The following is a 12,336-nucleotide window of genomic DNA, read 5'->3' on the forward strand; positions in this document are numbered from 1 at the left end:
TGTTAGTCTTTTCTTTCCTCACAAACTTGAATGGACATCTCAGCAGGTAATAGAGCCGAAGCAGCTGTTCCTCAGCCTTGCCAAGTTCAGATTTACCTGCCCGTGGGAGTTTCTGCCTGTGCAAAATCCTCCTCAGCATCCTCTTAGAACCCCTCCTGGAGGTGAGGGGCTGGAGCTACACGCTGAGTCCTGTCTCGGTTTTCTTTGTAATCGTCCTTTCCTGCCGGTTCACTGGAAGCGGTACCAGACATGACTGACAAAACGTGCCTTCACTAACATGTGTAGTTAGTTAGTTGTCCGTCCACAGGCCAGTTCCTCAGGTGGGGCCGTCCCCCTCACAGAAGTACACCTGTGCTACATTGCAGCAGCACCGTGCCTTGCTGGGTCAGTGTTGCCAGCAGCAGCTGTCCCCGTCAGGCACAGGGCCGCAGGGTGGACAGCTCTGCACGCACGGGGCCCGGGGAGTGCACGGGGCTCTGCAGCTCCTGGGGGCGTCAGTGCAGCAGGGAGCCGAGGGAGGCCGGAGGGAGCGGGCGCTGCAGGCACTAGAGGGCAGGACAGCCCGCGGCAATCCGCATGGAGAAGCGCCGGGAAGGACACTGCTGGTGTCACCTTTTCTCATTGCACACCCTGCGCTCGTGACGCCCGTCGGAACTTCCCTCCTCTGCTGAACCCCAATGGCGTCGAACTTTTGCAAAATTTACTCATTTATAGCATGAGAAGCCAATACTTGAATCACCCAGTGCAGTCCACACCGGCTCATAGAACGACAGAGCAGTTTGAGTTGGAAGGGGCCTTTTAGATCATCGGGTGCAATCCCACGCCTGCCCTGAGCGGGGACATCTTTAAGTAGGTCAGGTTGCTCAAAGCCCCATCCAGCCTGGTGGTAACGGAGAAGGTGGAATCATCTCCTCAGGGCTGACCCGTGACAGTACAAGAAACAGACACTGGTTCCTTCAGGGGAGGTGCACGCCAGCTGGGGTGCGAGTCTGACACCGAATCCCAAGTAAAGGGAGCAAAACCGGGACGTGCGTGCAGGACATTCTAAATGTTGTGAGTTGCCTTCCTGGGAAGTTGCTAACCACCAGCAGCGCAGGTCAGGACGTTCTGTGGATCCTCTCAAGCACGGGCAACTCCGCGGCTACGGCAGAGACGGTATCGACAGCCGCGGCACCCGCACTCCCCTGAGAAGGAGCTTCCCGCTATCGCCGCCGCATAGCGAGCGCCGGGCACCGGCGGCGGGGCCGCATCCCCGGGCCGTCCCCGCACTCCGCCCGGGGCTCACCCCCCGCCCGTCCCGGCGCTCCGCAGGGGCGGAGCGGGCAGGGGAGGCGGCGCGGCCGCCCCTCGTCCCGGCCCTCCCCCGGCCCGCCCGCCGCCGCCCCGCCGCCAGGCGTCTCCCGGGGCCGGGCAGCGCCGCGGGGACGGGAGGAGCCGCCGCTGCCGCCGCTGCGCTCCCCGGCCCGGCGCTGGGGGAGCGGGCGGCGCTGGGGGAGCTGGGCCATGAGGTGAGCGGGACCGGCGTGCGGGGCCGGGCCGGGGCGCTCCGCCGTCCCGCAGCCGTGCCGGGGCGCTCGGGGGAGCGGGGGGCCCGCTCCGGGCGGGGCGCTGGGGGGCGGGCGCCGAGCACCGCGGCTGTCGGACCGGGCCCGCCGCCGCAGGAAAACTGTGCCACAATGTGTCCGCCTTCAGGAGGAAAGTTTCGTCTTTACTTATTTGTTTTCCACTTGCCCCCCTCGACTTTCCTCACGCCCCGGGCGCCGTGCAGGCTCTCCCGCTTGTCCGCCCGCAGCGCCGCGCACCGGAGCCCCGGGATGGGCGTCCGCTCCGGCCCCTGTTGCCTCTGGGCACAGAAAGGCCGCAGGACCGCGAATTTGGAGGAGGAGGGGACATCTCCTCATCTCTCCTTGGTGTCTCTCTGCAGCCCGCAGCCCTCACGGCGCTTTCAGGGCAGGGCGTGGGGCGGCGGGCGGTGCGGTGACCTGCGGGCGGCGGTGGCACCCCCGTGACGCGAGACACGGGTCGTGGTCCGGGAGGGAGGTTTATTCCCGCGTGGAAAAACAACTGCGGCTCCAAAGGTGCGCCCGCCGCTCGCACACGGGTCTCGACGGCTCCATCAAACCCCCGCCGACAGAAGCCGCCGCAGCAGGGTTTACACAGTTCTCCATCTCTCTTCAGGAGGCTGACAGCTTGCCGAGGTCAAGCCTTGAGCTGTCATTGACTCCTGCGGGACATACAACTTTGTAAAATTTTTTTAAAATTTTTTATTGTGTGGAAGAGGGATTTACTATATTTACTACTTTCTACTACGTAGGATTTGTTTTTTTCTTAAAGCACTTAACTTGGTTAAAATTTAACTTTCAGTTATTTATTTTTTTCTCTATTAGAAGTTTCTGTCCCTTAGTCAAATGACAATTCATTTCTGAGAAAGGGGAATATTGGACAGCCAAACTTTTCTCTGGTGGCTGTTGCTTCCTGTCTGACTTTAACACAACAAGTATGTCCCACCTTGCAATGCATGGCCAGTAAGGCAAACTGTTTTTGTAGAAGGTATTTAAAGTAGCTGATGAAGAGCAAAAGTACTAGCTGCCTTTAAAGTGTGAGTTAAAACACAATCTTCCCACCTCAGCTGATGTTTTTAATTTATAAAGCATTATATAGGACAGAATCCAAACCATGTTTTTGCGTACATTATATATCTACATGCATGTTTGTGGCCACTTTGACTAACATGATGAAGATCTTCATGAATAAATAGAAATGACATATATGTCCTATTTCCAGGAATCAGTAGGAGAGGATGTGCCTGGCATTATTACCAGGAGATTAGCAATCCAGCTCTGACAGAACAGGGAAGAGGTTTCCAATCTGAACACTCAGATTGGATTGCATTGCAGTCACAAAATTAACGTCAGCAGGTATAACCTGATTCTTCTTGGTTGTCCCAAAGCTTAGCAGAAAATCTGGCTCTTTAAGTCTGAGATACCTTGTTACATGCAGCAGCACAAGGTGTCAAGCAGTCCTGTCCCTTCTTGGCGCTTTGCAGGAGTGTCCCTTTTTTATTGTGAGGTCTTCAGTATGCCATTGACCCTGCAACATCTCTCTGTGCTCTGACCCTTCATCGGGGAGAAATAAAGATGCTGTCATTGGGAATTTCCCTTCCCTGGTCTTCCCGTCCCTGTTGTTGTTTGGAGAAGCAGCTCAAGGAGCACTGCTCCGCCTCTGTGCGTGGGGAGTGGTCACACAGCGCAGCGCAAAATGGGGCTGTAGGGAGCAGGTGGCTCTGGGTGGAACACAGGGACTTGTGCTCAACAGAGGTACAGGTACAGTCACAGGACTGGTGACAAACTGTGCTTTTATTCCTCGATATTGTGTGTGCTTGCTGCCCTGGTGCCACTGTATCTGCAGTATAGTTTCCACCATTAGGGTGTTACTTGCCCTGAATTATAAGTCAAAGCAGTTAAAATCTCATTTGCAAACCTAATGGGAGCTGAAATAGGTCCTGGAGTACTATCTGAAACAGATCCTGGGGTACTATAACTGTGTAATGTGCTGACTGCCGCTGCTTTTTGAATTGCTCAGTGCTCTGACATGCAAATAGAAGCTGGTTGTTCTGATCATGCAGATGCTGAAAATTGATAATAGGATTATTTGTGTAAGAAGCAGAAGATGGGATGAGCAGAAATAAAAGAGAAATAAGATTAGAAGGACTGTACCAGTCCCTCTGGACCTGTGTATAAGAGTGGGAACAATAGTGGGAGGTTTGCAGAGTTTGGTACAAAAAAATCACATAAATACAAGAAAGTAATTATTTATTTCATAAAAGGATCCATTAAATCATGTAGTTTATTCTCTAAGTTTAACCAGGGCAGGTCACAAATTCATGGTCTCTAAAGTCAATAACTTCTATTTCCTCTAATTTCTATAATTTTCTCTGCATCAAGAACCTCCTGTTGTGAAGTTCTGTGAGCACTTGCATGTCCTTTTTCAGTGCTCAGTGGAAAGGAAGCATCATAAGATAATTCCCCTCCCCTTGACTATTGAGACACATTTAATCTACCGTGTATTGCCAGGGCTGGGACCTGATCTGCTGTCTCTCCCTCAAATTCCTAATTTCTTGAGTGATGATTAAAGCCCAAAAAACATTGAATCTCACCCTGCCCATAAGGGAACACACGCACTATACTTAAGGCAGTCATTGTAAGTTTGATGTGTTTGAGCACTTGACTTTACACCTAACTTTATGAATCTAAATCATCCTCTTCAGTAAGAGCAGCCTGGCCCACAAGATGTTTTCAAAGCTAGAGTATTGCCAGCTAGTTCCCTACTGGCCCCTCTGAGCTTTTATTTTAAGATGTTCCTGCTTTCACAGATAAGCATGAAGCCAACAAGACACCAAGGGATCAGCAGTCACACACTTCTACTTCAGCCTGTGCCACCTTGCAGGCGGCTGCATCTTTTAATTTTCACAACCCAGAGGAATCTGTTTGTTCTTTTCTTGTGTTGTGTGGAAAGAAATAGGAAATCTCTTTGATTGATGCCAAGGATACTGCTGTTTTGTGATAACTAGCAGGAAATAACAAGAGTTAGGACAGAAAGAAGGTCAGTTGACTTGAATTCTGTGTGGGAAAATCTTGAAAGTTGATAATAAAATTTAATTGCACACATATCCTGGAGATAGTCAAATAAATATTTTGCTTCTAATTTTGCTGGTTTTGCTGATTTATCTCTATGTTCCAATGCATTCTTCTGTATATGGGCTATTTGCAATTTGCTGTGAGAGAGTGTTTTGGGTTTCAGATGTCTCTGACATGACAATCCAAAGGAAGAGCTATTTCCAGTGGACTTTACTGTCTCTATGTTTCTCACATTTCCTCTTTTTCTGCTTGTACTGATTGATCTTCTGTAAAATGGCATGAGTTTCAGTGCTAAATAAGGATCAAGGATGCCTTTGTAAACTAGTTCTGTCTTGGAGGACCGAGTAGATCTGCTTTTATCTTTCTGTGTCTTGCACCTAGAGCACTATTTCAGAAGCTGTTTCACAAACAACTTGGGATAGAAAAATATAAGCTTAGGAAAGCACTTAGGAAAATATTAGTGTAGCAGTATTTAACCTGTGCTAACATGCACAACACCAAGGAAATGTAGTGCATTGAGCAATATTAAATTTTGCTCTTCCACTCACTCTCTTGTATCCAGGTTTCTGTTGCTATTAATGGTGTTGAGGGACTCTTGAGGAGAAGCAAGGATGTCTTCTGCATGAGTGACACTTGTCTTTCAGAGAGAACCACAACAGCACAGTCCCATGTGGTTTTTTTTTGGTCATAAACTGTCACTGCAATTTTGTTGGTGTACTTTAGCTGGAATGTTATTTCAATCACTGCAGCTGTAAAATGTGATGGACAGCTTTGGTTTGTCCTGTCCTGCAGAAATAAGTAACTTTAGATTCAGTATGGCTTTTTTAAAGATTACAATAAAAGTGCTGTAAAATTGAGCAACAAACAAGTTGTTTATATGGCATTACAATTCTATTTCACCAGTGCCTTGATAGGTTGATGCTCAAAGAAGACACCAAGTGTCTAATCATTATATTGTCCTGCAATAATAAGCGGTGGAAGGACTGGTGAAGCACATATCAAAGACATAACTAAAGTAGTTCAATGCTTATTTTGTCCCTGAAGAGGTAGAAATTACTTCTTTTCCAGGTGCAATTTCCTCTAGAGTCATTGTCACAGTTATGGCATGCAGAGAACCAAGAGGATTTTGAAAGGAAGGGAAGTAGAGGTGCTAAATAAAGATCTGCAAAGAGGGAGTAAGCAAAAGGCAGAGGGAAGATAGTAAAATGCTGGCAAGTATTAGCTGAGGAAAAAAGTTACCAAAAACATAACTGATGTTTGATTGGCATAACAAAAGAGAAACTTGTAGATAAAAGTACAAAACCCTCAGAGATATGTTTTGTAATCACAAGTTCTATTTCAATTCAATTTTCATTTAGTCTTAGCAACCAGCTTAACTTTCTGTGCAGAGAGGCAGCCTCTGTAATGCTCCAGAAATAGTCCATACAGCTCTAGGATGCTTTGTGACTTCTGTTTGTTTTTTTTTTTAAATGTGCTGAGAGACACAAAAAGACATTAAACCCTTTAAAAGTGGTTAAGATAATCCAAGAAGACGTAACAGAATCTTTTTCTGCTTCAACTGAACTTAGGTATCACTTAGCAATCACCCATATTAATTAGGAAAGTGATCTCTCACAGTAAGAAAGAGCAGCAGATTATTTGCCTGCTGAAACACTATTTTTTTTGTATTCTCAGGGCTCACCCAAGAAAAGACCAGAGCTGCTGGTCAGAATGAGTCCAAATGCACTAAGACAAAATCACTCCTCCCTCTTACAGTGGAGGAAATTTCAGAAATTTGAAAACTAGCACATGAAGTATCCTGAGTAGGTGCATCATCATTTGCTTCCTGTAAACCTGGCAGCCAGACAGCCCTTCCTCATCCCAGTGGTGCCAGGCACTGGAAGGAGATCACTCAGTGTTGGTCCTCAGTGATGGATGCCAATGAAAGTAAGAAAAAATGTGTCAGGTGAGAATTTCCACAGTTAGGCTGTTAGACCCCAGATGAAGATGAATTAAATTTCTCTTGTCCAGAAAAGGGCAACAAAGCTGGTGAAGGGTCTGGAGCACAAGTCTTACGAGGAGCGGTTGAGGTTGTTTAGACTGGAGAAAAGGAGGCTCAAGGGAGAGTCTCCACAGCTGCTTTAGCCCACTGGGGGTTGGTCTCTTCTCCCAGGCAACAGCAACAACGAGGACATTGTCTCAAGCTGGCCCATGAGAGTTTTAGGTTGGACATTTGGAAGGAATTCTTCACAGAAAAGGTGATTAGACATTGGTATGGGCTGCCTAGGGAGATGGTGGAGTCACTGTGCCTGGAGGTGTTTAATAAAAAGCTGAATGTGGCACTTAGTGCCATGGTCTAGTGGACATGGTGGTGTTTGGTCATGTTGCACTCAATGATCAGAGCTCTTTTCTCACCTAGCTGATTCTGTGATTCTGTAACTAACAATTTCAGCAAAATGTAGCACAGCCTGGAGCACCAAGTCATCACAAGCCAGTGAAACTGATACAAGTCTGCAAAATGTTTTGGTTTCAGTTAACTCAGGGTATTCAGGCAAAAATAAGTTCACTGGAAATATTTTGACTTGTTCATGACTCACTTGTTTTTACAAATCTAACACTCCTTTCCTCATGAAGCAAGTAAATATGCAGGCAAAGCAAACACATTTACTATAATATCTGTGATACCAAAATTCTGTAGTTCTGAAAGGTATTCTCAGCCTGCCCTTATTCGAAACCATTTGAGGGGGTCAGGGAGGTGCTCATGTGGTGACAGTCACTATGTCCTGGCTTGGAAACATGTTGCTTTGGATTTCTAGTTTTGCTTAGAACAAAGGATTGGCGAGGCATTTTGTGTCTCTTGGGGGTTGCAGATGGATTGTAATGATATTCTTGTCACTGGTTGTGCCCAACAGGGCTTCTGGACCTTGTTACTTCTCACATAGCAGCTGCCAGGGACAAGAATAATTTTCACACTTGGAAATCATCTTTACTTGACTTGTGCACATTTACATGCTGCTCTTCTCTCTGAAATACTCTTAGTGTAATTGATAGAAGGAATTGTCTCCCTTTTAAATCATTGCATTTGCAGATTTTTCACTGAGTCTGTGGAGAGCTCTGGCTAATAAAATGCATCCTAATTTTTAAGCATTTGTTGAATGAAAAGAGGAAAGGCTGCCCTGGCCTAAACAGAGAGACTGACAAGATAGAAAACAAAGCAGGGATAAATGGGAGATTAAATTGCTTTCCACCCTTTGTCTTTCTCTAATAGAAAAGATAAGGCTTGAATATTTTTTCCTTTAAATTGTTCTTATTGTTTCAACAATTTGTCAGTGTTCATGCCTGAATCTCAGAACACTTCAAGTCTTTGCAGGCTTCTGGACCTATACAGCAAATATTTACAGATTTGTAGAACTCTAACAAAAATAAAATACTGAATTACAGAGTGTATACTGCGATGCTAGAGGTCATCAAAGTGACATGATTGAGAAGGGGTTGTGGTCTCAGTCCTTTCAAAAATAAAATTACCAGATTTTTGCTATATTTTTCATACCACTTTTCTCAACATCAAAAATCTCAGCATTATAAAATAATTTTAAAATAAGATATTACAAAAATGAGTACAGACTTCTAAAACTAACAGAAAACAGAGAATATAAATAAGATTGTTTCATATATTTTTTACCCAAATCAAAAAAAGCAGTTCATTAAATAGTTGAGACAATGTAGGGTCTTTTTTGATCTGTAAAAATATCAGCAGGATATATTACTTTGAAAATTTTTATTTGTCAAATTCACTAATTTTTTCAACTGTATAAGTTCTGAATTATCTTTGTGGTCAGTGATTTGCACTGATAACTTTGTAAATTTATTAAGTAATCATCTAATTTAGAAAAACCCATAGTCAGGTTATAATTTTTAATATTAAATTCTAGCCTGATAGCAAAAATGGTCGCACATCTACTGAGGTGTTGTAGTTGCTATCCTACTTTTAATAATATATTTGAGTCCCAGAATCTGAAATTGCATTACATTTTAATTTGAATATCATGTGTTTTGATAAGGATATTCTTCCAAAGTTGAATCCACAAAGTTTATCAAACAACTTAAGACAGCATAATTGTGGAGAGTGTGACCTGTGCCTAAGTTTGTCTCAGCAGAGCACTGACTCTTGAATCATATGGGTTCTCCCAATGTGAATATGGTTAGCAAGTCATTAGCAACCATTTATTAGAGATCTGTTAGCTTGTTATTGAGATTGCAGTAAATGTTGGAGATTAGAATGTCATGGTGCAACAAGGAAAATGCACTTTGGTAGCTGTTGACAGAAAACATCCAAGTATTTGACAGTGGGCACTTTTAGATAACCCTAAGTTCTTCCACTTGCAGACCTCACATGCTGTATAAACATCTGACAGAGTATGTTCATGTAGGTTTTTGTAAATTACTAACCCAGCCTTCTGGTAACTTGGGGTGAGCATCTGAGTTGTTTCAAGTTACTTTTCATTAACTCACAGAACCATACTAAATGGATGTTTCAAAAGTCAGAGCTGGAGTAAGAGGTCATGCAACTCAGTGAAGGAATGAAGACAAGTGCCCTCTCAGTGAATTTTAATAAAAGGTTGGAGATCATTTAGCTTGTTTTTTTCTAAATTATTGTAACTTTTCTATGTCAAGATCACTTTTAAATGAAGAAATGGTGTTCTTTGCCTCTGTTGTTGGAGTACATGGAGAAGTTAATCAGGTTCCAAGGCTGTCTCTGAAAAACTGGCATACAGACAAGTGACTGCAATAAAAATGCCAAACTGCTGAAATACAAGGTGTATTTTATATCAGCCTGCACTTGGCATTCATTAATCTGTGGTGCACCCTATTCCAAGCTCTTTATTTGGTACTGGCAGGGGATTTAACAGTGACTTGTTTATGTTTTTGTCATTCTGTGGAGGTAGTGGCTCTTCCTTTACTTTCAGTCTCCACATCATTGACCTTGTTATCCTGTTTCCATAATTCCTTTCATATTCTCTTTCACTGAAAAAAGAGCCTTGTGTAGAGAAGAGACAGTCTCCTTTAATTTATTCAAGTTTCAGTTTTGCTGGACAAAACAGTAGAACAACATTGCCCTGCAGGATGAAATTTTAAATGAGCATGAACACTGTGTGTGTAATGCCACTTTTTTTTGGCTTCTTGTTTGGCTTCTTGTTATGTGCAAGAAGTGGCACAGAATTTCAGACAGGTTTGTATACCATGCAATTCCAGGTCTGCAAGTCCAGACCTCAGAAGGGCAGGAGTCCAGTTATAACTCTGTGTGACCAGTTGTCAGTATGGGAGAACAAAAGGTTCAATTAATCTTTAGTTGACAGTGGGGAGCAACATTTTATCTCCTTTTTATCTGAGAAAGAGGTTACTGGGCTGAGTATGAATTGTCTGCATTTATCTCTGCTTTTATTCAACAATAATCTGTGAGCCACAATTTGCAGATCTTTGGAATTATTAAATGGCTTGATAACCAAAGGAAAAATTAAGGAAACAGCCAAGTAATATTTAGGAACATGTGTAGCTTTCATTATTAAAGCATATATGCACCATTTGGAGGATTTGGTTATTATTAGAGCAGTGCATTCTAGGCACTGCTATGAAAATATAACCCCTAAAACAAACATACTTTTTAAGAAAAGGCAATAAGAAATCTCTCCTCGAGTTACAGTTTAGTTCCAATAGAATCAGTCCCTGACAATTAATGTGATGGCTAATTTCAGTAAATTAGTTCTAATAATTACCCCTTGCCTCTGTGCCATTTGAAGTGGCAGCTTGCATTTCCCATGCAGTATCCTGCTCCAGCCAGTCCACGTGTGAGAGCAGGAGGGAAGGGATGTGGGTGGTTTGGCTGCCGAGTTTGCCACTGACAGGTCCAGCTGCTGTCCAAAGGAAATCTGAGCTTGCAGGTTGAAGCAAGCAAACAAATGGAGCAATGTGACAGGCAGCTGTTACCCAGTGCAAGTCTTGTAGTGTTAATTGAAACAAATCAGCTCCTGCTGTCTCTGCCTCCAGTATTAAGTTCTCAGTGAAAACTTTGCCTATGCTTCAAAGTTATAAGGATGTACTTGTGTTATCATTGCCTACTTCTGGCAGCTCAAGCAAATCTCTGAAGTATAGAGCCTTTGGGAGTGGAGAGGAAAAAGAAAACATTTTTACTAGCCAAGAAGCTGTTAACAAACAGTGAGGCATATTGTGGAAGAGCATTACTTATGCTTTGCCACATAATTTAGGTATAGGGACATCCAGCTTTTATGAAGCAACTAAAGAGACTAAGCTGCTAAACCCCTTAGAATCACTGTAAAGATCACTTTGCATCTAAAATAACCGAAAAATACCAATATTCTTGACCCAAAATCTTTTTCAGATGAATCTTCCTCCCTTTCTGAATGAAGTCATTTCACAGCATTGAAATTTAAAACTACTGAAAGTGTATGAGCGTGAGCAAAACAGAGAAGTGAAATTTGACCAAATAATTTGTGAGTGTTTTTATAACATAGCAGCAACATTACACATTGCATCACCTTGTTGCAATAGTGCTTAGGTTGCATATGTTGTAGATAATGTGCAAGATTATGAGCATTTTGAGGGTGGGAGGTTTTAGATTACCATAATCTAAGCAAGATGTGTGAGGTAAGGTGTTGGCTTCTAGATGATAAATCTGTTTTTATGATTTCCTGAAATTTACTGACATTGCCAAAGTACCGACTAAAAGCCTATCCCCCGCTCTGGTCACGGGAGTGACTTTTGCGCCGTGTGGGAACTTGTCTGTTTGTCTGTCTCTGCTGTGGGTTTTGCTCACCACATTTGGAAAGTTTTCAGCTGCTAGTGTGTGTTATTTGTATCAAACTTATGAAAGAAGTGAGTGTTAAACCCTAGGTTTTTGTCAAACCTTTTTTGAAGCCACAGACTTGTTGACTCTTTGGGGACAGCTGCTTGAGGGTGATTGCAGGAAAGGGACAGGAAATCTTCCTGCTGACCAGTCTGTCCAGCAGAGGAGTGGCAGTGCCCTTCCTGAAATAAGTGTTGGGATGCAGCCTTGAAGTGATGAAAAGTTTAGCTAAGGTATTGAGGGAGAACAGGAAAATGTGCTTTTTCATGTGACCTTGTACAAGTGGGTTTGGTGTTTATTTTATGCTGGGGTTCAGTCCTGAGTTTCAGCCAGTAGACCAGAGTCCTCTCCAAGGGCTCATTGAAATGGAAATGGTTTTGCCCTGCTGCTGTGGAATGCAAATTATTTTAGGAATGTTCCTGGGTCTTGAGGCTTTCTAAAGCTCACACTTACAAGATTTATTTTTTTTTTTAGCTCATTTTATCCAATTCTCATAGGAAAATAAGGATCCAGAAAGATGATTGGTGCCTTGATCCTGACCCAGCAAAATATGAAGTGTAGGTTTGTCTTCATGTGTACAAATAGTTCCCTTCAAGTTAGTGGTGGGAAAACATGGGAAATGCAGAATTGCTTTGCTGGATCGCAGTCAAAATTCTGAGTGCTTTGCAAAGCCAAAAAACAAGAGCAGCCCTCAGTAAGGCAGGCTGGCATGAGATGCTGTTTGGTATCTTTTCCTAGGAGTTTGTCTCCCTTTTGTTACTGTCTCTTTTAAAAACAATCTATATAATAGCTTTTCTTGTTATCAGGGCACTGGAGATGGGCAAAGACTTGTGTTTGATGTCTTGTCTGCCACAGATC

The 12,336-nt window shown here is 43.8% G+C and overlaps 1 protein-coding gene across 1 annotated transcript in view; it reads left to right on the forward strand.

Moving 5' to 3' along the window:
• The first annotated feature begins 1,446 nt into the window (after positions 1-1,446).
• The window catches only part of PLAGL1 (PLAG1 like zinc finger 1), a 47,771-nt gene continuing 36,881 nt past the window's right edge, over positions 1,447-12,336 (forward strand). Inside the window, exon 1 of the mRNA XM_063151379.1 lies at positions 1,447-1,508. The gene's annotated coding sequence lies outside the window, so the exon portion shown is untranslated. The remainder of the gene's footprint in view (positions 1,509-12,336) is intronic.

Source organism: Melospiza melodia, chromosome 3, assembly GCF_035770615.1.
Source record: "Melospiza melodia melodia isolate bMelMel2 chromosome 3, bMelMel2.pri, whole genome shotgun sequence".
NCBI classification, from domain to species: Eukaryota; Metazoa; Chordata; class Aves; order Passeriformes; family Passerellidae; genus Melospiza; species Melospiza melodia.